The sequence below is a fragment of the Mytilus californianus genome, unplaced genomic scaffold (genome assembly GCF_021869535.1).
Source record: "Mytilus californianus isolate M0D057914Y unplaced genomic scaffold, xbMytCali1.0.p SCAF_6, whole genome shotgun sequence".
In the NCBI taxonomy this organism is placed as follows: domain Eukaryota; kingdom Metazoa; phylum Mollusca; class Bivalvia; order Mytilida; family Mytilidae; genus Mytilus; species Mytilus californianus.
Window position 1 is genome coordinate 111,620,637 of NW_026262712.1, and position 23,841 is coordinate 111,644,477.

Below are 23,841 nucleotides of genomic sequence, written 5' to 3' on the forward strand. Positions count from 1 at the left end.
ATCGAAATTTCTTGTTTTACAGTAACAACAATATTTTTTTTTGGCATACTATACAACCCGGCCCGACAAAGTAGAGGTGTATACAGATGGATATGTCCATCTGTTCGTCCTCGTTCTCCCGCTTCGATTTGAACTGCTTGACACGCGACAAAGAAGACGTACATAGTCTTTCCGAATAGACCAAGGTTGTGAGGTCGTTGATACAAATCAGAATCAAGAAACTGAATGGGTTTATAATATCCATGTTACACAAATTTGCTCAGACCCAAATGTTGCAAAACAATTGTCCTACCTCCAATAACAAATATGTTGTTGTTCCCGCAGATAAAGCCCAAACAACATCGTTTTTGTGTGTAAATCATAAACTGCTTGCTAAATAAATTGGGTACTGACATTTCACTTTGAAACTCAACATTTAACATTGACATATAAGCGGGAGGTTTGGCTAGCCATAAAACCAGGTTAAACCCACCATTCTTTCTCAAAAGAAGATTTGGTATGAATGCAAATGAGACAACTCTTCACAAGAGACCAAATGACACGAACATTAACAACTATAGGTCACCTTACGGCCTTCAACAATGACCAAAGCCCATATCACATAGTCAGTTATAAAAGGCCCCGATATATTAAATGTAAAACAATTCAAACGAGAAAACTAACGACCTAATTAATGTACAAAAAAAAAGAACGAAAAACAAATATTTTACAGAGCAACAAATGACAACCTGCGTTACAGGCTCCTGACTTGGGACAGGCACATACATACCTATATGGCGGGGTTAAACATGTTAGCGGGATCCAAACCATCCTTCTAACCTGGGACAGTGGTGTAACAGTACAACAAAAGAACGAACTATAAAAATCAGTTGAAAAAGGCTTAACTTATCAGATGGATACAAATAGAAATACATATAACAAAAACACAGAGTGGACGTGGCCGGGTCCGTTTCTATATATTTTGGCGTTTGTTTTTGTTGCATTTCAGTGTTTCTGGTGTTCCGTTATTTTCCTCTTATAGTTCATGTGTTTCCCTCGGTTTAAGTTTGTAACCCGGATTTGTTTTCTTTTAATCGATTTATGACTTTTAAACAGCGGTATACTACTGTTGCTTTTATATATATACCCCAACGACACTTAACAAAGAGGAAATCCTGGATAATCTTCGGTCTGTTATATGTTCCTTTGGAATTTCAACCAAAGATGAAGAACTGGATCTTCCATAACTGTATTGGATACCTAAACTACATAAATGTCCTTACAAACAATGGTATATTGCTGGGTCTTCAAAGTGCTACACGAAACCTGTTTCTAAATTATTAACATTAATTTTAACAGCGATCAAAGCCGGGCTTCTAGGTTATTCTGAAACTACCTATTCTAGAGGTGGCGTGGATCAGATATTGACACTAAAAAATTTCAAAGATGTTTTAGAATACATACAATCTAAAACTCTTCAATCTTGTAATTGTATTAAAACATTTGACTTATCTACACTTTACACAAGTATTCTCATTTCAAACTAAAAGACAAATTAAAAGTGTTGGTCACATTTATTAATAACAATGAAAATTACAATACTTATTAATATCAAATTGTGGTAGTAATTAGATAACTAATTGTATTATCTAGCTATGTCGGTGCTTCTTCTGAATCAAACTGTAAACCAAATATATCGTATAAATTTCGTTGAACCAAACTACAATCTAATAAATGAAGGAGGTGATTAATTATCTTTACCATAACACACGAATATAACAGAAAAGACGTTAAGACATTTGACAAAATCCGACGAGAATAACAAATATAACATCAAAATTAAATACATGAATTTGGGATAGAAAAGTACCGTGACACGTCTTATAGCAATGCGGTTTCACACTCAGCAAAATAGTCACAATCGGGAATAAGTCACGTTCGGTAATTAAAAGATCAGACGACGTAATGACAAACCACAATCTAACACGTGGTAAAAATGTCCTTAGTTAGTTTGGACAAAGACACATCGTATGCATATGGATCAACCAATTCGTGATGGTGTCCGTAAAATTTACGGAGTGTCATTTTTAATCTGTCCTCCTCATAACTTTGTTGGAGCAGTTTCTGTTAAGGAGCACACTCCTGTATATGAAGTCCGTATAGTGTGAATAAGCACGAGAATAACGTATCAATTGAGATATGTAAACACCATACGAAGGGGCAGAGGGTATGTTGCTGCTGAGAAATGGGAAATTGATAATTGGGAAGTTGAAATCGTCCCGTTTATCATAGATTTTCGTGTGAAGTCGTCCATCTGTGTCAATATTGAGCCAATATAAAAAGTCACAGGACTGAAAGTTACAAATTTGATAGGACAAAAAGTCACAAATAATTTGTTGACAATTGATTGAATATATAAGAGAAAAATTTTGAAATAATTACTTTTGATTACGTATATTCTTTTGACAATTTGGGAAATTGTTCAATTGCTTTGATAAATGAAAATTAATTAAATTCCTATCATTAAAATGATATTTTTTGTAGCACCATGAATCCGTTTAGGTACCATGCCACTTTGACATTTTGTTTTTGAAATGAGAAGAAACACAGGTTCTATAAAAAAAACAAATCTGCTACGAAACAGAAATATAAACCGTAAACTAGAATTTTCTTTTTACCAATCGTTTCATAACTGATTCCATTTAAATTTTTCTATGATATAGTTTATTCTTTTATTAGTTCTGGCTAAAACAGACTTGATCGTAAAAACATGTCAGAGAAGTATCAAAATCGGGTTTTATAGGTACCTATACTAAATAATAATATTTAGTAAATATAAACTGTTACCTAGATTCTTGAAATATGCTTGTATTCTTGTTGCATTTATTTTGAAAAATGTTTTATAATTTGTAAATGTAATAATTCTATCCGGTGTATTCTTATAGAGGATAAAACATTGAAATATATTTCACTTAACTTTTGGGTAGTTATAATTATTTAGATAGTGTTTGACAACACGTTACGGTTGACTGCTCAGATAATGCGTATATTGAAATGCAAATAACTTTCATCAAATATCTGTCATCTGTCAAAAATTAAAAAAATATAAAGTAAATAAGATACTCAGAATATATTTTCCTGACAATTTTTATGTGGCTAAGAACAATTATTTTAAATGACAGATGAAAATTTATTTAACAACATTTTTTATATTTATTACTAATAATTTTATCTTTACAAACGGAATAAAATACTAGATTATTTAATGCCAGAAAGCACGACTGCAAAGTTTTTATGACTTACACACTTGCCCGGTTACAACAATTATTCTTTTCTTATATAACCAATTAAAAAATGACTTGAAATAAAATCGGAAAAAAATTAGTTGCAAGTTTGCAAACGTTATTTAATGAACTAGAAATACACTATAACATTAAAAGACCACAAAAGAATATCCTCCAAGCTTTGCCGATTTTATTCATAAAGGGGGAACAACTCCTGATAAACACAGATAAAGTGTCGCCCGTTTTGCATCCGAATATTTAAAATCTTCACACGACTGAACACAGTCTTACAAAATCTAAACAGCATTTTTACCTTTGGTCTAATTTGATCTAAAGATGATCTAATCAAGTCTTGATCGAATGCAAGAAAAATCTGTCTTGTTTATCTTGACATGACTGAACGGACTTAACACGGTATATCGTGACAGCGTTTGCAAGTCTGAAAAAGTCTTGACGTTTTTCCCTAGCAGTAAATCTAGTCGATTAAGACTTGATCAGACCAAAATGACTGTTTCAGACTTAAATATTGCTACTGGTGTAGTTTAATCAAGATAACTCTGAAATAAAACTATGAAAATATGTTTGCTAATATTTTATTCAGGGGCTGAAGCAGGGACTTGTCTTGCCTGCACCACAATATTTGCACACTTAAGCATTACTCTATGGATAACAGTCATTTTCATCTTCATATAACATGCTATAAAATAAAAATGAGAAGCAAAAGATAAACAGTTGCACCTTCAATAAGTAAAAGTAACTAACGACAGTTTTAGTATAAAATCATAACTTCGATACTAGATGTATATTATTCACAAATTTATGATTTAAAAAGATATTTGTTCAAATATTAATATAATATACTTCGTTCCTCTTTTAAAAACAGTGCAGTAAATGTGTAACTTGAATGTGCTGACCATAATTGCACTTCGGATGGCGGTGCCACCATTACACGTGCAAAAGCGGCTCAGCAAGGATGTGGTAAGTATACTAAATCGTATTCATCCTTTGTTATACATTTAAATGTTACTATAAATAGGTTTCCCATTTGTGTGTCTTATGAATGCGAAACTTGCATTTTACGTACTAAATCAAACATACTTTTGATGAGGTGTTTCTTCATTTTAATTATCATTATAACAGGCAAAATAGACGACCCTGCTTTAACAAATATAATGTTCTCTGAAGGAAGCTCACAGTCTTATGCAATCTAGCTCCCACTGGAATTCAAACTATTGGAATAAGTAAGAATCAAATAAAACTGTCGAAGTGAATTAAACAGCGTCAACTGTACCAAGACAGGAATGTGAAAGTTGTTTTCCATTCCTTTGATGTGTTTGAGCTTTTGATTTTCCCATTTAATGAGGGACTTTCCGTTTTGAATTTTACTCGGAGTTTGGTATTTTGTTATTTTACTTTTTTCGGACAAAAACACACAAAGGCCTAGAAAAGTATAAGCAACAACCGGGTTCAATAAACATAAACAGAACCGAGTTTAATAAGACCTACGTTAAATCAGCACCCCTTTTAGTTGAAGAAAAAATCGGAAAATTTTGAAAATTATCAAAAGTCCAAACAAATTTTGCTTGTATTGACATGTCGTCTATCTTTTTGCAAATTAAGTAAATTAAAAGTAAAAAATCAGTTTCTGTTTATTCAGTCTACCAAATAAAAAATCCTGATTCATTTACACTTAATATTGGCAACAAAGCATTTACCATTTCACAGACTGCGTAGCCCTAAAAGTTCCCACGTTGATATGTTCTGTAACAGTTCGCCTCTCCATCTTTAGTCCTTCTGTCAAAATTAAAATTAAAAGCCATTTGGACTATAAGATTACTGATAAATTAGTCCTATACAAGTAACTAGCATCCATTAACAATATAGTACGTTTTCGACATCTGTGTACATCTAAATGGTGCAATGTCCCTTTAAGGTGCCTCTTGTTTAAAACATACATCATTTTAAAATCAGACAAAATTTCTATTTGATTGTCGCATAGTTGTATGTATTTCATATTCTTTATTGGATATTTGTCGTCTGGAAAATGTTATAAGGGCGCCGACACAAAAATTGATTTTGGGAGTTTTTGTCAGGTTTTCAGAGAACGTTGTTGTTTTGTTTTGTTTTTTGTTTGTTTTTTTTTTGTTAATGTTGTTTTTTGTTGTTGTTGTGTTTTTAAGAGGGGAGCAATACGAGTTTACGTTCAGCAAGTTATTATAGAATCATTATTTAACTGTTTTATATATCACGATAAACATATTCAAAAGTTGCAAATGTTTCAATTTAACTTGTTTTTGCTTTGCAGGTGCCGGAAGTATTATTGTCAGCCTAGCAGTCATCGGTTTTGGACTTACATTTTATATGCTTGTTTAGATGCCGCATTTTAATACATCCGTATGAACAAATATGAAGATACATGTACATATTCACAAAAACTGTTTAAGATTTAAGTTCCTCGCCTTAACTTAATTCAATTTGACACATTTTTGCTGCTTTGATGGATCGAACAAATGTGCAAAATCTTCTTTAGACACTTGCATACATTTCTGGCTTAATTTGTAATTAACAAATCCATTTTACAATTATTGTGATTTTCGTACAACAGTAATTATAAATTCTGAAATATGAATACCTCAAACCCTTTTGCACTCTAAAATTTAACAAATTTTTATTGTACTCTTCCCTAGCAGTTAGATCGTTTTTTTATATACAGCTTATAAGTTGCCTGTCTGGTTGACCGTCTATCTTATTTTTATACCCGTTACTGCTCCTGAACTGAAAGACAGAATTCCGAAACCATATCACAGAAGATTATATCGTGGTGTTTTTTTCTTATGCCTCCTCCTTTACGTTCTTTTCAAAATGATTTTTGGGAAATTTGATTCGTCATATCATTGACTTTGTGAAAAACCTAGAACGGTAACATAACCGCTTATCTTAATTCAATAAAGATTTGTCTAGTTCTTAGTGTTGTTGTGCACCTCAGGATAAAAATTTGTTATTTACGACAAAGGTATAGAAATATTGTCATCCTTAGATTTCCCCCGTCCGTGAGTTAAAGCTTTTTGGGGGTGTGCATTCGTTTAGCTGTGCGGGATGTACAAATACGAAACCATGTTCAGTCTAATTTAGGAACTTTTGCACCCTATCTAATGCGTCCATAAATGACACTTATCATTCTTTTTCTTTAGTTTAAGAGTAGATTCAGGCTTCACTCTCTCATTATTTAAATTATTTCAATTGTAATTACTTAGGAAGCAAAAAAGATGACGACGTATATGTCCCAATTGTTTTGACCACAATAACGTCCTCCTTTCCTCAACTATGACCTTATCAAAAAAACTTATCTTTGATAAGACCGTATTTTGACCTATAATGGTTTACTTTTACAAATTGCGACTTGGATGTAGAGTTGCCTCATTGGCACTCATTTCCACATCTTCTTATATCTATTATCTGCGTGTTTCATACTTCTATGAGCAGCACGACAGATGTCACATGTGACACTAAAACTGTTTATCCTTCCTGATCAACCAAAATAACCCCGGGTCTTTGCATGGTTTGTTTTGCACAGTCTTTAGTCTTTTGTGTTATGTTCTGATGACATAAAATAAAGTAATGTTGTCATTTCCTCGTTGTTTTTGGTTTTTTTCTGCTATTGCGATGGCATTTTGTTTTTGACTTGTAAATTTGAATAATACAAAGAAGAATATGTGGTATGATCGTCAATTAGATAACTCTCTCTCTCTTCAACAAAGACCAAATGGCATAGAAGTTAACAATTATAGGTAAATGTACGACCTTCAACAATACGCTAACCCCATACCAAATAGCAAGCAATAAATCGTCCCACAATGACAAATGTGAAACAATTCAAAGGAGAAAACTAGCTTCCTGGTTGATGTACAAAACTTAATGAAAAACAAATATGCAATGCAGCAACACACGACAACATCCGGATTACGGGGTTCGGACAGGCACATACAGTTTGTGGCGGGGTTGAACAAGTCTGTGTGTAAATTGAAAACGGCTCAACTCATCAGATTGATACAAAGAACAAACACACCCTTACAAAAACATAAACGAAACAAAGTACACATTTGAGAGTATTCGCAGTTACGTAAGGCTAGTTCAAAGCCTACAACTGTCTTGTATCTAACATTAAAATACACCTGTGACGTAATTCTTTTGTTTAAACTCTCCATTATTTTTCAATTATAAAGAGTTATTTTCTTTTGTTCATCTCCACTCATCGGGACGTTTTGCCCATTGGATATTTCCATTGGCACTTTCTAAAAAAGTGTTCACCCATGGAAATGATTCTGAATTACGTGACGCGATATTGAATAAAAATGAAAACTTAGTAAAACGGCTGATACTGTTTTTTATAAGTGGGATCGAAGTTATACAATAAACACTAAATATCTCATTATTAACAAGCACCTGTTTTGAGCGAGTCGTATAAAATAAAGTATCGAATACACTAAAATTAAACAAGAATATCCACCGTTTATTTTCCGATGCAAATTTTGTCTGCATTTCTGTCACAGAAAGTATCAAAGCGGGTATAAACAAATATTATCCATTTCGTGCCATTCCTTTTCTTTCTTTGCATTTACAAAATATTAAATGTGTAAACTCAGTTGAATTCTTCTGTAATATTGAACATTTTAACATTATTCAATAATAAAAATTAGAGAAAAACTATATTCACTTAATGATTTTCCTTTAATTTTATCGTTTAAAAATCCATCTCCCTAAAATATAAAATGTTGTATTTTAATTTTGTTCATCAAAATCGTTTACTGCATTCAAATATATACATTAAAACAGAAGAGTAACTCAAATAGTTTCTAAAATAATATTGTAGTTTAATATAATAAATATTTCAAGAAATTGAAATGATCACAATGGCGTGTTCGGTAAATTATTCAAATATTCGTTGTTATAACTAAATTTAATATAGAACGGATGCATATAGAATTTGCGGGGGTATGAATAAAATGTTAATAAAGCTCATATATATATTGGGCACGGTTGTTATTCAATTTTATACAGAAACGCGTAACATAATCCATTTATTTCACTGTTGTTGTTATATGTCCAGTGGAAACTATTACAGTTTCTCGGCAACGTAAATGACCTTGTTTTTCACTTTAGTTTCAAACATACAAAATGGAATACAGAAATGTTTTTAATCATGTGGATTTTTTTAAGACTTTTTATTCATAACTTATAATAGGGAATAATTAAAAATACTTTAAATTTGCTTGGATTGCTATTTTAGACTCATTTAAAATTGCATACAATTTTGTTCATTGTAATAAGCGAAGGGAAAAATTTGGATTAATCATGAAACAGTGTTTTCTTGTTTAATTTTATCTCGTTTAATTGAATGGATTGAAATTTAGAATCACATTTTTTCTCCGAAATAACCTACATTTAAGTGTTGCATACCTGGAATTGTATTCGAGTAGAGCTGTTGCAGAACTAAGTATGGCCATTGTTATATTATAGTTCGTTTCTGTGTGTGTTACATTTTAATGTTGTGTTTCTGTTGTGTAGTAGTCCTCCTCTTATATTTGATGTGTTTCCCTCAGTTTTAGTTTGTAACCTGGATTTGTATTTTTCTGAATCGTTTTATGAATTTCGAACAGCAGTATACTACTGTTGCCTTTATTTAAGTACCAGGGACGTTTCCGTATATGACGGAACGTATATTAAGTATTTGTGAATAAGTCAAAGTGAATATTACATGTATTCGTAATATACACGAGTTTGCAATTCCTTTGTCCTTACACGAAGGTGTGAAGTTCTAATAAATTAAGACGTGCCACTCGAAAATTGTACTATTTAAGCTACTGTAGTTTTTGACGTTGTACGTTTTCCTAATTAAAGCAACATTTGAAAAGTTCCTGAATAAACCGTTTGAATTTATAAATCTTCTAAAATGAATAACCAAAAAACCAGATTTTAAATTACATTGCTTAACTTGCAGTGTATATTTATCTGTGTTAGGTACAAACTCGGACAACTACTTTCAGACTGTTTGCTCAAGTGTTAAAGTCTTCCCCTATTATGTTTAATGTTAAAATTTCTGAACAAGATAAATAAACAGTAATGGAAAAAAACGAGTTGACCTTGTCAGCAACTGGTCAGATGCACCATTCTGAAAGTTAAATATGCTCTGCAGTTAATGTTAATAGGACAGATTGCAGATACTATTTGTTCACTCCTAAGAAACGCTCAATGCAGATACTATTTACAATAGCTTAATTTGTCTGAAATAGCAAAGATTTGATTTAGTGTATTACTTGGAAAATTCATAAAACATATGGCAAAATTAAGGGTACTTTGCTAACTTGAATAGCGGCCATATTGTCTTATCATGACGACAGTCATTACAATAGGATTATACATGCCCCTTAAAGGGAAATCACACTATTGTTTATACGCATCGCTCTCGGCGCCACTATAGTGTCGTGACCGTATTATGACGTCGCCGTTTCGAGTCCGTCGTAAAGGTTGCTAATTTCTAAAATGGCGGCCCGCTCAAAGGGACGTTCACTAAATCAAAAGAAAGCAAATGACGTTTTGATTTAAGTGCAAAAAATGAAAATGCTACTCGAAACGGACAAAATGTATGGCAAAAAAATAGCCGAAAGTGGTCTTGATATGGTCTTGAATTACCTTACGATTGGGTTTAATTCAAATGAGTTACTCTCTTTAAATAAAGATATTATTATTATTATTATTATTATTATTATTATTGAGTTAGTATTTACATACAATACCATTTATACAATTATTTTTCTTAAAGGTTTATTAATTTCACCGAAAAATATTGTTAGATATGAGAAATATCAACATTTTTTGTTGATCTAGTCTTTATTATTTGTAGCGAAATCCGTCAGCTCAACTTTTTTTTGTAGAAAAACTTTTTTTATTTACTGGAAAATTTATATTTTCTTATATTAACATATTTATTGATCTCGCAGATTTCTTAGTTTCACGAAGAAAAAAAATATTTAAAGACAAAAGAGATATAACACTTTTTGTCGATCATTTCAGTATAATGAAAGCGTACATCGGCGAATGTGAAATCCGTCCGGTCAACTTTTTTTTTTAGAAAAACATTTTGTTTAACTATGAAGTTTAAATTTTCATGTAAGATAACTATTAATATCGCAGAATTCTTAGTTGTATGAAAAAATATTGTAAAACAAAAAAGATATTACTAGTAACACTTTTTGTCTATCAGTTCAATATTGTAAAGCGTACATCAGTGAGTGTGAAATCCGTCCGGTCAACTTTTTTTTGTTAAATATTCATAAAATATAGTCTAATATTTCTAAGGTCTTCAAATATTAAAATAATCTATCAAATAACAAAAAAGTTCTGACTATTTATATCTCATCCGGTCAATACGGGCAATTGTCCTGTCGTTAGTGTAACCCAACTGTTGGCAGCGGATCGTCGCGATGCGGTATGTGGGATATACTGGAAAAAATAACAATATACCAAGAGTAACAGCATGTAAGCGTACAGCTTCCGGAATTTGTAGTTTTCTGTCCAACAGAGGGATGTAAATAAGAACAATGAGTTTCGATGTTCCTTTGGTGTCAAACACCCCTCTCTCTCTCTCTCTCTCTCTGTTTCTTTTTTTTTGGGGGGAAGGGGGGTATGGGGGCACAAACACATGAACACGAGTGATTCGTAGAGTAATCATATTTGTTGAAATATCAAACGTTATATAAGAATAACGCCAGTTAAACATCACTGTAAAAGAAGCATACAAAATTTTACATCGGTTGCTGTCTGTCGAAATCAAAGAAAATTTAGCACCGTATTATATAGTACATTATACTCAATCTTCCTTTAATGCTTTGTACTGGCTCACATAATTTGGGCACAAAAAAAAATCATATTTTGTAGTATTTCTTCAAACTGTCAATTATATAGCGAACTGTACGACCAGCAAGTTAAAAAATAAGGCCGCTAGACGTCAGAGCAATCTGGGAATATCAAACACTATGCCTAGTTATTTTTGTACTATTGATGACCGTACTGCCTACAACAACAACAACAAAAAATCCACACTGTATATTTGGCTTTACAAGACTCCAACAAGAGAAATATTTAATACACACACATGTATTTATGTAGAGTAACATGTCTTTCAGAGTGCTAATCTGTAACCATCACATTAAGGTCCGTCTTGTGAAAGAGTATTCATCTCATATAGAAAAAAATTTTGTGCTGATATTCATGTAATATTTGCCACTGAAAGTTTTGCAAAAATCAAGAAAAAAACGAAAACAAAAACAAAACAAAAACTAGTAGTTCAGATGTTGGTTCGTGTTCAGATCACTCAATGTGATCACTTGCATGTCAACAAACAGTGATATAGGGAGATTGTCAGATTCCGATCATGACTGTAAAGGACAACCATTTGTTTAATACAGAGGTAGCTGATTTACTCTTGATACCTTGGTTCTTTAAAAAAAAAAGGCCAACATGATATAGCAGAGTGCTGAAAGTGGCACACACAATCAATCAGTTATTTTCCAATTACATGTACCTATCATTAATCAGTTTTGGCAAAAAAAAAAGTATATAGGCTATACCATACTGAAACATAAATGTGATAAAAGAATATACAAATCAAGAAAGAGAGGTGCACCAACAGAAATTAGAAAACTGCAATCTTTCTTTTAATTTCATCGGATCTCAGATCTCAAAATTTTAACTCTTACCAGAATTTATTCTATCTTACAGTATAACTCGGAAGTTTCTAAGTGGAACTCGAGCTTTAACTAGAACTCTTACTCGAATTAACATTCGAACAAAAAATAAAACTGAAACTGAAACTCTAAATTTAGCTGGAACTCGAACTCTTAATCTACATCAAAGGTTATCCACACTCTCATTTGTCATCTGATAAAAAAATTCGTAAGGGTTCCAAGGAACCCAGTGTCTCGCCTACTTTTGCGGTTAATCGCAGGCTCAACAAAAACGAGAAAAAAATCAATAAAAATATTCCTCTCGATACTATCTTTTGATTGTAAGAAGCTTCTGTCCAAGTTTGGTATAAATCTAGGATAGTTTATGGATCTAATAAATGTTTCAAAAACTTTAATTGCATACTGTATGTAATGTTGACTGGAAGAAAAACTAAGTCCATTTATAAGTAAAATACGGATAAACAGGTACAAAATTTTAACAAAATTTCCTTCGAGATACAAGCTTTTGATCATAAGCAAGCTTCTGTCCAAGTTTGGTACATATCCAGGATAGTTTAAGAAAGTTATTGAAATCTGAAAAACTTTAACCACAGAGTGAATGTATTGTTTCCTAGCAGAAAAACTAAGTCAATTTATAAGTAAAATACGGAAAAATTAGATTTTTTTTTTACAAAATTTATTTCTGGATAATATCTTGTGATCATAAACAAGCTTCTGTCCAAGTTTGGTAGAAATCCAGGATAGTTTAAGAAAGTTATTAAAACTTCAAAAACTTTAACCACAGAGTGAATATTTGTGGATGCCGCCGCCGCCGACGACGACAACGACGACGACGACGCCGACGACGACGCCGACGACGGAATGTAGGATCGCTATGTCTCGCTTTTTCGATTAAAGTCGAAGGCTCGACAAAAAACTAGAGTTAGATATAATATATCGACATGTCCACAGAAACACGGATAGATGTAGCAGAACATGAAAAAAAACTAGATCCGTTTATTACAAATTAAAAGATTTTTTTAAATACATCAACTGGGAACATTATATGTTCCTGATATCAATATGGCGATGTGTATTTTATTGTCAATTAACTCTAAATTATCAGATGCATTGTATTTCTCATAACATACCAACGTTGAGCGATTAATCGAACGGTAATTGAATATACGTAATACATGTACATAAAGTTTTAATACACAGGCGATGAACATTGAACATATTATGTACAATGAACATGAAACGATGTATGAAAAATGGGTGCGGGATGATAGGACTCAGAAAAAAATTTGGTTTCCACAGTTCGAATAAATTATGAAGCGTTGTGTAATTACGGAACCAATTTTAAATTCCTACCGAAAATAGGTTTCTTTTAAAGTGCTGAGTTTGTTGCATTTTTAACACGGCATTTCAGGTTTTATCTTCCTGGTGCGAATGGACAAGCTAGTGAAATTATGGTAACGAAATTATTCTGCCTGCAGTCTAAAAGGAACGTGTTACTTTTCAGCCCGGATACCCTCAGTCTTCCGAGGTAGAAGATTCTTTATCTGGAAGCCGAAAATTATTTCTATAATACGGCATGAGGCAAACATTCGTTTTCCCCATAGAACAAATGCAATTAAAAAAATGAGATGACTTCAACTTTGACAATTACTTTATAATAAACTGTTATTGTATCTATGTTTAACGATTCGATAGATTGATAAAGATATCTATAAATAATCAAAATACCTTAAAAAATGTTCAAAAATGATATTATATTTTGTAGTGAAAAGGTTTAATTCAACCCAAGAGTTGCAAGAAATGCTGTTATGCCAGCAACGTCGTTCTATAACGTTAAAAGGTTATAGTTCCCGCCAAAATTCAATAATAAAGATTATTTCCTTTTTAGCGGATTTAAAACATCGGTGACCCCCCCCCCCCCCCCCTTTTTTTATTTATGCTTTTAAAATCTTCCCTGAAGCTGCAACTTTTGCAGAAGTTTGAAGGGAAAAACATTAGTAGATTTTTTTTATTTCAAGAAAAATCTATTATAAATAGCAATTAAAAATGGCGGGAAATGCTCAAATGTCTTCAAAAATAAGGAAACCGAGACAAATAAATGTACATAAGGTACAAGTTACATTTGACTGTTTTTGTTATTCCAGTTAAACATAGTTTTTCAATAAGTTTGCCTTTTTTTAACAATTTAGAGCGGTATTTCTATATTTCGTTATAACTCGATTCTTTAAGTTTTGATGACGTGATATCTCGAAAACAACATCGGTGACCCCAATTTTTTTTTTCGCCTAAATTATCTTAATAAGTATGATCTGTCTACATGCAAAATTTCAATGAATTATTATTAGTAGTATAAATAGTGTGATTTCCCTTTAAATATAAATGCAAAAATGCAAATTCCTATGTCGAAATAATCATTTGTCCGCATATAGGTGAATTGTACATGTTTTTGGCTTCTGTCTCTGTACTAATAATCAATGTCTACCTTGAAAACTTTCGGCCTTTTTAGTTTGAAAATTGGAAGCGTAACCGTAGTATAATTGCTATATAAAGTAATAAAAAATCATGAAGCAAGATTCAAAATAGAAATACAGAAACAAAAAAGTATTGTTCATGGATTGTCCACAAAACACCTTGTAGGTTGAATTTTCAGGTTAAATAACCTTTATCTACCTGCTTTCTTGAGTTTTCGGCCAAATTCTTTTGAAAACATGATGATTTCATCCCTCCCATTTCGTAAATAGTCAAATTTTAAGCATTTTCCCTTTGAATTACACAACATTTTTGTAAATATCCGCCTAAGGAAGTTTTCAAAGACAAGTTAGTTTTAGGTCCAAGACGGAAAGGACTAGATTATCCGCAAATTTGATATAATTTATATTTTCAATCTACAACTAAGGGAAGTAATTCTATCAAAAGGGATAAGTGAAAATCATATGAATAAAGTACCTATGATTTTGCCATATGATAAATCCATACTCAAAATTACACAACAAAGCAAATTAACAGGTTTTTGTTGCTGCTCTTAATCACAAAATCACACCGACGTCTTTAACACAGAGCAAAAGCTAACACCAGGATAACTTCAAGTTAAAGACTATTACTTTCAGTGGTTGTCGTTTGTTGATGTGGTTCACACGTGTTTCTTGTTTCTCGTTTTTATTTTGTTTTTTTGTTTTTTGTCTTTTTATAGATTAGAACTTTTTTTTAATCATACCACATCTTCTTATATCTATATTTTAGCAAAGAATATTTCGGATTTTTGTACAACTGGATGTGCCGTCAGAATAATTGTTGGTTAAAATAAAGTGTTGCTGCATGTATAATGGTATTTTTGAGAATAATATTGATTCACTCATAGGGTCATTGCATTGTAAATAAACACATGGTACTATTTATACTCTTGTATTATTTATGATGGAATAATACTAAACCCCTACACGAGGTTGAGGTTGATTTTCATAGGATGAAGACATAATCTTTCAATCCGTTATAATTGCAGTCTAGTGCCGACATGTCAGTTACTGTTAATTTATGTTTATCAATGTCATTTTGCCTAGTTTCTTCTGTTACATATTCTAACATCTGACTCTTACGTCTTTAAACCTGAGTCGTTGTGTTGTGTGTTTGTTTATTCAACATTAGCCAGAGGTAAAGTGAGAGAATTTAGATCTCTCAAAACATGCAGCATTTTGCACCTGTCTTAAGTCAAGAAGATTGGCATTGGTCGTAATTTAGTCTCATTGGAACTCTAATGTGATATGTAATTTGAAAAATCCTATAGATGCTATTTTATTTTGCAACACCAAGGATTATTTACTTAAATTCTTTAAACCACATTTAATTCATAACCATGGGTATATAAGAAACTGAATTAACAAAAGAGTACTTAATATCCACATTTTCATGGTCTATAATTGGATAGTTGTCTTATTGGCAATCATTAAACATCTATCTTCTTATCATTTCTATTCATCATTATGGAAAGAGTTGTTGATATTATTGATATTAAACTAACAAAAAAGACTTCAGAAAGAGTGACTTCAACAAAATGAAATATCAATAAGGAACAGCAATCAAAAGTAAGTATTGAATCACCACTGACATAAAACTTAGTACCGTTAACGTTACAGTACTGTACAAATCAGGGGCCAGTATCATGAAAACCTATCTTAAGTTGCATTTAAGAAAAAACTTACGAACGCTTTACGAGAAAGTTATGATGGTGCTCAGAGCGTATCTCCATTCCCCTCGTGGTGTGTTACTTTTTACAACTTTACAGCTATCTTAGTATACACTTACGACTGCGAGTTAAGATAGTACTCTTATCGACTTTTCCGAAGTGACCGTCTTTGATTTTTGAAGAGAATGTTAGAATTCGAGGCAAAATCGAGAGTAAAAGTCATCTGTGCGTTTAATAGAACGGTCGAAAAACATACTTAAATTCAATACTTGTGTTTATTGTTTGTTCTTATGTTGTACTGTTACACCACTGTCCCAGGTTAAGAGAGACTTGGCTGCTAAAAACCTGTTTATCCCCGCCACATTCTATATGATCCTATATTTGCCCGGTCAAAAGTCATAAGTTGATTGTTGCGCATTTAATTTTTTTCCGTAAATTGTTTTTTTATGAATTAGGCCGTTAGATTTCTCAACTGAATATATAGTTTCATATTTTTCATGTCTATTATTTTTATAGCCAACTATACGGTATCGTTTTCTCATTGTTGAAGACCCTACGATTGCCTATAAATGCTCACATCCACTTCATTTGAACTTTATTGGATAGTTGTCTCATTGGCATCAAACCATATCTCTTTATTCTTATATTAAAGAAATATTTTTAAACATTGCATTAAAATAAAACTGGCAGAAGGAGGTGCTCCAAATGGTCTAAAGAAAACAAGGGACGATTTTTTTCTCTATTGTTAATTTTCCATTTGTTGACGGCGATGCTTCGTTGGCAACGTCTGGCTGGTAAATTATTAAGTCAAGGATTTCGTTATCACAAATTACCTAAAACCTTTACTAAGTTTTTCCATAGATACAATTGAAAGATTTGGTTTGCGAGTTTGGCTGTATCTGTATAAAACTTACTTCAAACAGAGAAGCACATCCTAATTTTTACGATGATATTGTTTGAAATAACGGTAAAAGAATCTTGCAAAATGACGTTTACGGTAGGTACGTAATTTTTAATGCTTGACGATAAAATGAACATTTTCTTTATGGCGATAAAAAAAACCCGACTGATTTTGACGAATCCCGATAAATTCTTTCCAAAAAGTAAACGGTAACGGATGATTATTTGAGACCTGTAACAAATCACGATAATGATATTTTGATAAATCACGATTTTCGTCGTTAATGGTAGTCGAAAATGACCGTTTGACGTCTGACGTTCAAGAGCATTCCTACCCTCTTGTTTACAAAGCCTGAAAATTGAGATACGATCCGGATAAACTTATCAGGACTTATTGCTCCTTTAAATAAACTTATTCTTAAAAGCTACCAATTCAACACTGTAATTATTATAGCATTACCTTTAGTATTGTTTATATTGGTATAAATATTGATTTTGTTGTCAATAAATTAAAACATTGATTTTGTTGTCAGTAAATTAAAACATTGATTTTGTTGTCAGTAAATTAAAACCATACTAAATATTATACACATATGCGCTTTCACGGTACTAGCACCTGTCGATACCTATATTTTGGCATTGCAAAAGGTCATGTGTTTCTCTGACTGTAAATGACGTCTTTATACTAAATCGATTGGAGGTTCGATGTGTACTGACTGATATTATAGTCTTAGATACATTTTTTTATTATTTATTATTGGCTATGAACTAGCTGTTAGTAACTGTGAGTATCCTCAGATCTGTACTTTGTGTCATTTTTGTTGTTAAGGATGTATAAATACCCTGCCACGTCCGATTTGTGTATTTGTAAGCTGTTTTTTTTTTTTTTTTTTTGCTTTGTATCGATCTGTGAGTTAAGCCTTTTTCAACTGATTTTCATAGTTTGTTCTCATGTTGTGATGTAAATCCACTGTTAGGTTAGGGGAGGGTTGGACGCTCTCATACATGTTTAGCCCCGCCACATTCTGTATGTGCCTGTCCCAAGTCAGGAGCCTGTATTTTAGTGGTTGACGTTTCTTCATGGCTGTCATATTTGTTTTTCGTGAACTGTTTTGTTATAGATGGGTTTTCTCAATCAAAGATGTTCAAATTTTTCATGTCGGGGCCTTTAATAGTCGACTATTTGGTAGGGATTTTTGTTATTGCCTAAGGCCGTACAATTGCCTATAAAGGCTTACATCCATTTCATTTATATATTGTGAGATCGTTGTCTCATTGGCTATCATACAACATCTTATTGTTATAAGAATAGCCATCTTTAACACGGATGAATCGGAAGTAATGCTGACAGTTATTCAAATGAAAAACAAATATGTTACTATACTGGGGACATTATCCTATTTTACTATATATGCCTGTACCTAGTCAAACGGAACCAACAATAACCACTGACCTACAGGATCCTTCTTGATTGCTGTTGCTACTGGGGGATTTTTCTGTTTGCACGTGTTCTAGAAGTCAGATCTCAAGGTCTGTTACAATTAAAAGAAAAAATAAGGATTACGATTTTCAGGGCATAAGTTTAAACCTTGTACTGATAAAATAAACAATTATCACTGTACCAAGACAATTTTATCTAATTGATTTACTATCTTGATTTTTATGTTACAGTTGTTTCACAAAGCAGTTTTTTTTTTAATTGCAGGAAATGGTGGCGGTTGTCTTGTTTTCAATATGCTTACCATGTTTTTATGATTTCCATTGTATAAGCTTTTTTAAACACCTCACTCTAGTACAAACATTTTATTGGCAAATCACGGCGCACAGAATGAGAAGAATTAAAGCCATCATAATTTGCAAAATGATATACTAGTAAACAATTAAGTAAATAACGTTTAACATGACAAATTTAAACTTAGTTGATTTTTTATTTAAAATCAAATTGCAAAAAATAAAGAAGTTGGTTATAATACAAATATATGTGATAAAACATTGTTTATTACCATGAACCTTTCACTGGATATCGCACATCTATGTATCATTATGGTTAATTGAAAATATAGGTTATGCATATATCTAATTTGCAAAACATCCTTATTCGTAAACTGTCATGATTTTCTTATTCAAACTGTTAAAGTAAACTTCTAAACACCATTTTTGTTTTCTTGGTTTTAATGGATATTACAAATTCTAAATATGAATTAATCAAAACCTCTTGTTTTACAGTAACAACAATATTTTGCGGCAAAACATACAACCCCGTCAAAGAAGGGGTGTATAAGGATCGATATGTCTATCTGTTCGTCCTCGGTCTCCCGCTTCTTTTTGCATCCGCTTATTCTACTGAACTGGTTGACACGCGACAAAGAAGACGTTGATACTCTTTCCGAATGTATCAAGGCTGTGAGGTCGCTCGTACAAATCAGAATTAAGAAACTGAATGGGTCTATTAATATCCATGCTACATCAATCTGCAAAGACCAAAATGTTGCAAAACACTTGGCCTACCTCCAGTGACAAATATGTTGTTGTCCCCGCAGATAAGGCCCCAAACAATACCGTGTTTGTGTGTGAATCACATTACATAAACTGATTGATAAATGAATTGGGTGACATTTTAAGAAACTTAACATTTAACATTGACATATAAGCGGGAGGTTTGGCTAGCCATTAAACCAGGTTCAAACCACCATTTTTCTTAAAGACCAGGGCTAGGGTGTAAAAGGGAGACAATTCATGAAAATATGATTTTATTCAAATATTGGGCAGGGTTAAGAAGCATTTTTCAAAATTAATTCTAAAATTGCTATCTTCTTTACTTTTAAATTTGTACAGTTGTCAGAACATAAATAATGGTCAGTTTAGGTCAAAAAGTCAGAAAATCATATAACTCACAATAAAGATATTTTAAATTAAAATCTTGAAGCACAGCTATTTTTCAAATTCAAATGCCTGTGATTGACAAGTAGGAGGAGATATCCATGACAACAACTTTCTATTTATGTTTACAACGGAAGTAGCATGCTACATGTAGCTTTACTATCTATAATCTAAAGCATGCATTTGTGAATTGAGAATCTACTTACATATTGTAGGGGATCAATCAATTATATAATCCTTTCAAAGCTTCAGAATATAGATAGTCTTTTAAACTGTATAGTGCCAACTTATGTTTTAAAAATATGTTATATCCCAAACAAATGTCACTTATAATAAATTTATGTAACTATTCCCAGAGGTGGCCCATATAAGTAATATTTTCAGGATTTGGATGCCACCCTCTTACTAGTTTTAGGACACAATTAGGCATAATATCTCTTTTATGCCATGTGTAAATTTTAAATTTATTGTCTCTTTCAAGAGCAGCTTGTTTTCGCATTAAATATCTGTCATCCTTCCAAGCTTCACGGTGAAACATCATTGTCCAGAAATATTTGTACTTCTCTTTTCGCAAACTATGATTTCTTTGATGTCTCCCTTGAGGTCACTTTCCCACCACATTTGTTTTTTCATTAGTAATGCAAGGTTTGCAAAAAACAAAAAGGACATTCCTCACATTCTTGGTCTTGTTCTATGAGGAATTGGTTTCCTTCAATTCCATCTTCTATCTACTCATGTACAATGTCACTAGTTTGTGTGGACATAGTTGTAACTTTTGCAATCTCTTTGTCAATATCTACTAAATTTACATCCCAATTGTAATATCTAAATAAACTGTAAATAGTTTCCTTTTGTTCTTCTCATATTATAATAAGGTACCTACAGGAGAGATCTCATATTTTATGTTTTACACTAAAATGTTTTACATATCGGATAAAAACTGACATGATGAATATGTTTAAACATATCCAACATACTTTTGTCAGACATTGCCTCTGTACCGCTTTGAAAGTTATGTCCAGTACTCCTTCAGAATCCCCTCTCAAATTGAGGGAGGCTATCATGCAGGGCAATGCATGTTTAGTAAGGATTTATTATAAATTTGTTTAACTCTTTCTGCCCCCACTCCCTATAATTCAATGTATAAAAAATGTCCATTGCTATACTGTAATTGTAAAATTATTATTTCCATAATATGATTACTAGGGTTTGTAGATAAACAATGTAAATAAAATAATACCCTGCATTTGTCCAACATTTTCTTAGACTGGGTCAAATTACACAACTGTTTACATATAGATCATGTAGATAATCTTCTAGATGTATAATACTATATAGCATCAGTTACTTTTAGTATTATTCACTTGCTATTGAAAATGGAAAAAGAAACAAAACGACCTCCTTGCTTCAAAATTTCTGTTCCTGGAGATGAAAGTAAAAAGCAATTAATACTTTCAAAATTACAAAATGTTCGGACTATACTTGTGAAGCAACTGAATCACCCTGTAAATAATGCAGACATCTTAGAGAAGGTCTTAGACTATTTCCTTTTTTACATAATGGACAGTCCTAAAAGTCTGATATGACAACATTAGATTTAAATACCTACATTCAGGTGCAGAAAAAAGATGTCGATCAAAAATTATTCCTAACGGCTGAAACATCACTCCAGAAAATTGTCAAAGTTGTAGAAAACCAGTCTCCCATTTGCAATGGACATTTCAGTATGAAGAAGTTGACACCAAAAGGACATGTAGCTGCAGTGCGTTTTAATTGTGACACTGATAAACACCATTCTATTTATGGTCATCGTCTCCTTATTTACCTAACGGTGAATACCTTACAAACTTGAGGACATTTCATGGATATACTTGTAGCGGAATGTTACCTGTGCACTACAACAGATTTGCTAATGCTGCTAAAATTGGACATCAACAAACAAAAACAGCAATACATGTTTTAAAGATACAAGCATCATATTGAACAGCAATACAATGAAAGTATCGAGTCAGCAGTATTAGAAGAAATTGAAATGTATGATGACTTGACAGGAATTGATATAATGACGGATGCTTGACATGGCTGGCGTAAAAATGCAAAAGACAGCAGTGTTGTTGCCATAGGAGAAAAAATCCACAAAGTTCTTAAATGTGAACATATTACAAAATCTGATGATTCCGTATCACAACGACATGAACAATTGGGTACACAACGAATATACCAGTACTTGGAACAACAAGATGTTCAAGTTAATTTACATTCACATGACCGAAACTTGAGTATGAACAAGCTTGTAAAAGACAAAGGAATAATTACAAATCAGAATGATCCATGGCATGCAATTAAAAAGGTAAAAGTTGCAATGAAAAGAGTGTCTGCAGGACCAAAATATTTAAGAGAAAAGTCCTGGTCTGCTCAACTAGATGACAAGGTGGAATCAGTTGCCACACATTTTCATTGGGCCGTAGAAATTGTAAAGAAAATCCAAAGGAATTAAAGGATGTATTGCTAAATATTGTGGAACATTATAAGAACAACCACCAAAAGTGTCATCCTGATTCACGATGTCAACGTGATACAAATTACGAACCTAAGCGGATAGTTCTTGCGATACCTATTGCCGAAAAACTTCTCTTAGGTGTTATACGGAAATCTACAATTTACACTCACCCTGAGGATTATGTGTTAGCCAAAGATACGTGTTATGTTGAGAGCTTTAACAATACTATGAACATGTTCCAAGATAAAAGGATTGCTTTTAGTGATGACAATTACCAAGCTAGAAGTCAGTTGGCAGTTTGTCATTGGAATGAAAATGTTGATCGCGATTTCACATCGATCTGGATCCCAAACTGTAGAAATGCCCCAAGAAGTAACATTGGGAAAAAAGAACTATAAGCCTCCTACTTATAATTACAGACAAAGTATTTGGGCCATGCAAATAAACTAATTTTATTAGAGAAAATTAGACAGGAATTAATATTCATTCATCATGTTTATTATGAAGTAAAAATTTTGATTTATTTAAATATCAGTTCACGGATGCACCTTTACATTTTTATTTAAACTTTATGCCTCATTGAAACATTCAATATTACTTATTGGATACAGTAACATTGTGATTCTGTCTTGTATATAAATAAATTGGATTTTCATGAGATAAAAATCTGTGTGTTAGTTTTACTAGTTTCTTCATATTTTCCCTTATCACAGCATGCAGTTATAGACATGTGCTTCTATTTACATGATAAGCTAATTCACTAAACATAATCTGTTTTTATGTTAGCACCGCCCATATCCAAATAGGCTTAATTGCTGTAGGGATCTAAAATTTTCTAGGTCACCCCCGGTCTTTAAAATGTCCTATTGTTATCAAATAGTCCGTTTCTATGTATGTTGACGTATGTTTTTGTTGTTGTTCAGTGTTTCTGTTGTTCCTTTGTTTTCCTCCTATAGTTCATGTGTTTCCCTCGGTTTCAGTTTGTACACGGATTTGTTTTCTCTTAATCGATTTATGACTTTTGAACAGCGGTATACTACTGTTGCATTTATATATACCCCCACGACACTTACTATAGAGGAAATTCTGGATAATCATAGGTCTGTTCTATGTTCCTTTGAAATTTCAACCAACGATTAAGAACTGGATCTTCAATTACTGTATTGGATACCAAAACTATATATTAAAAAAGAGGGACGAAAGATACCAGAGGGACAGTCAAACTAATAGATTAAAAATAAACTGACAACGCCATGGCTAAAAATAAAAAGACAAACAGACAAATAATAGTACAGAAAACACAACATAGAAAACTAAAGACCAAGCAACACGAACCCCACCAAAAACTGGGGATGATCTCAGGTACTCCGGAAG

The 23,841-nt window shown here is 32.4% G+C and overlaps 1 protein-coding gene across 1 annotated transcript in view; it reads left to right on the top strand.

Annotated features, from left to right (window-relative positions):
* LOC127705825 (uncharacterized) overlaps positions 1 to 23,841 on the top strand; it is a 117,485-nt gene that overhangs the window by 70,775 nt on the left and 22,869 nt on the right. The window lies entirely within an intron of this gene.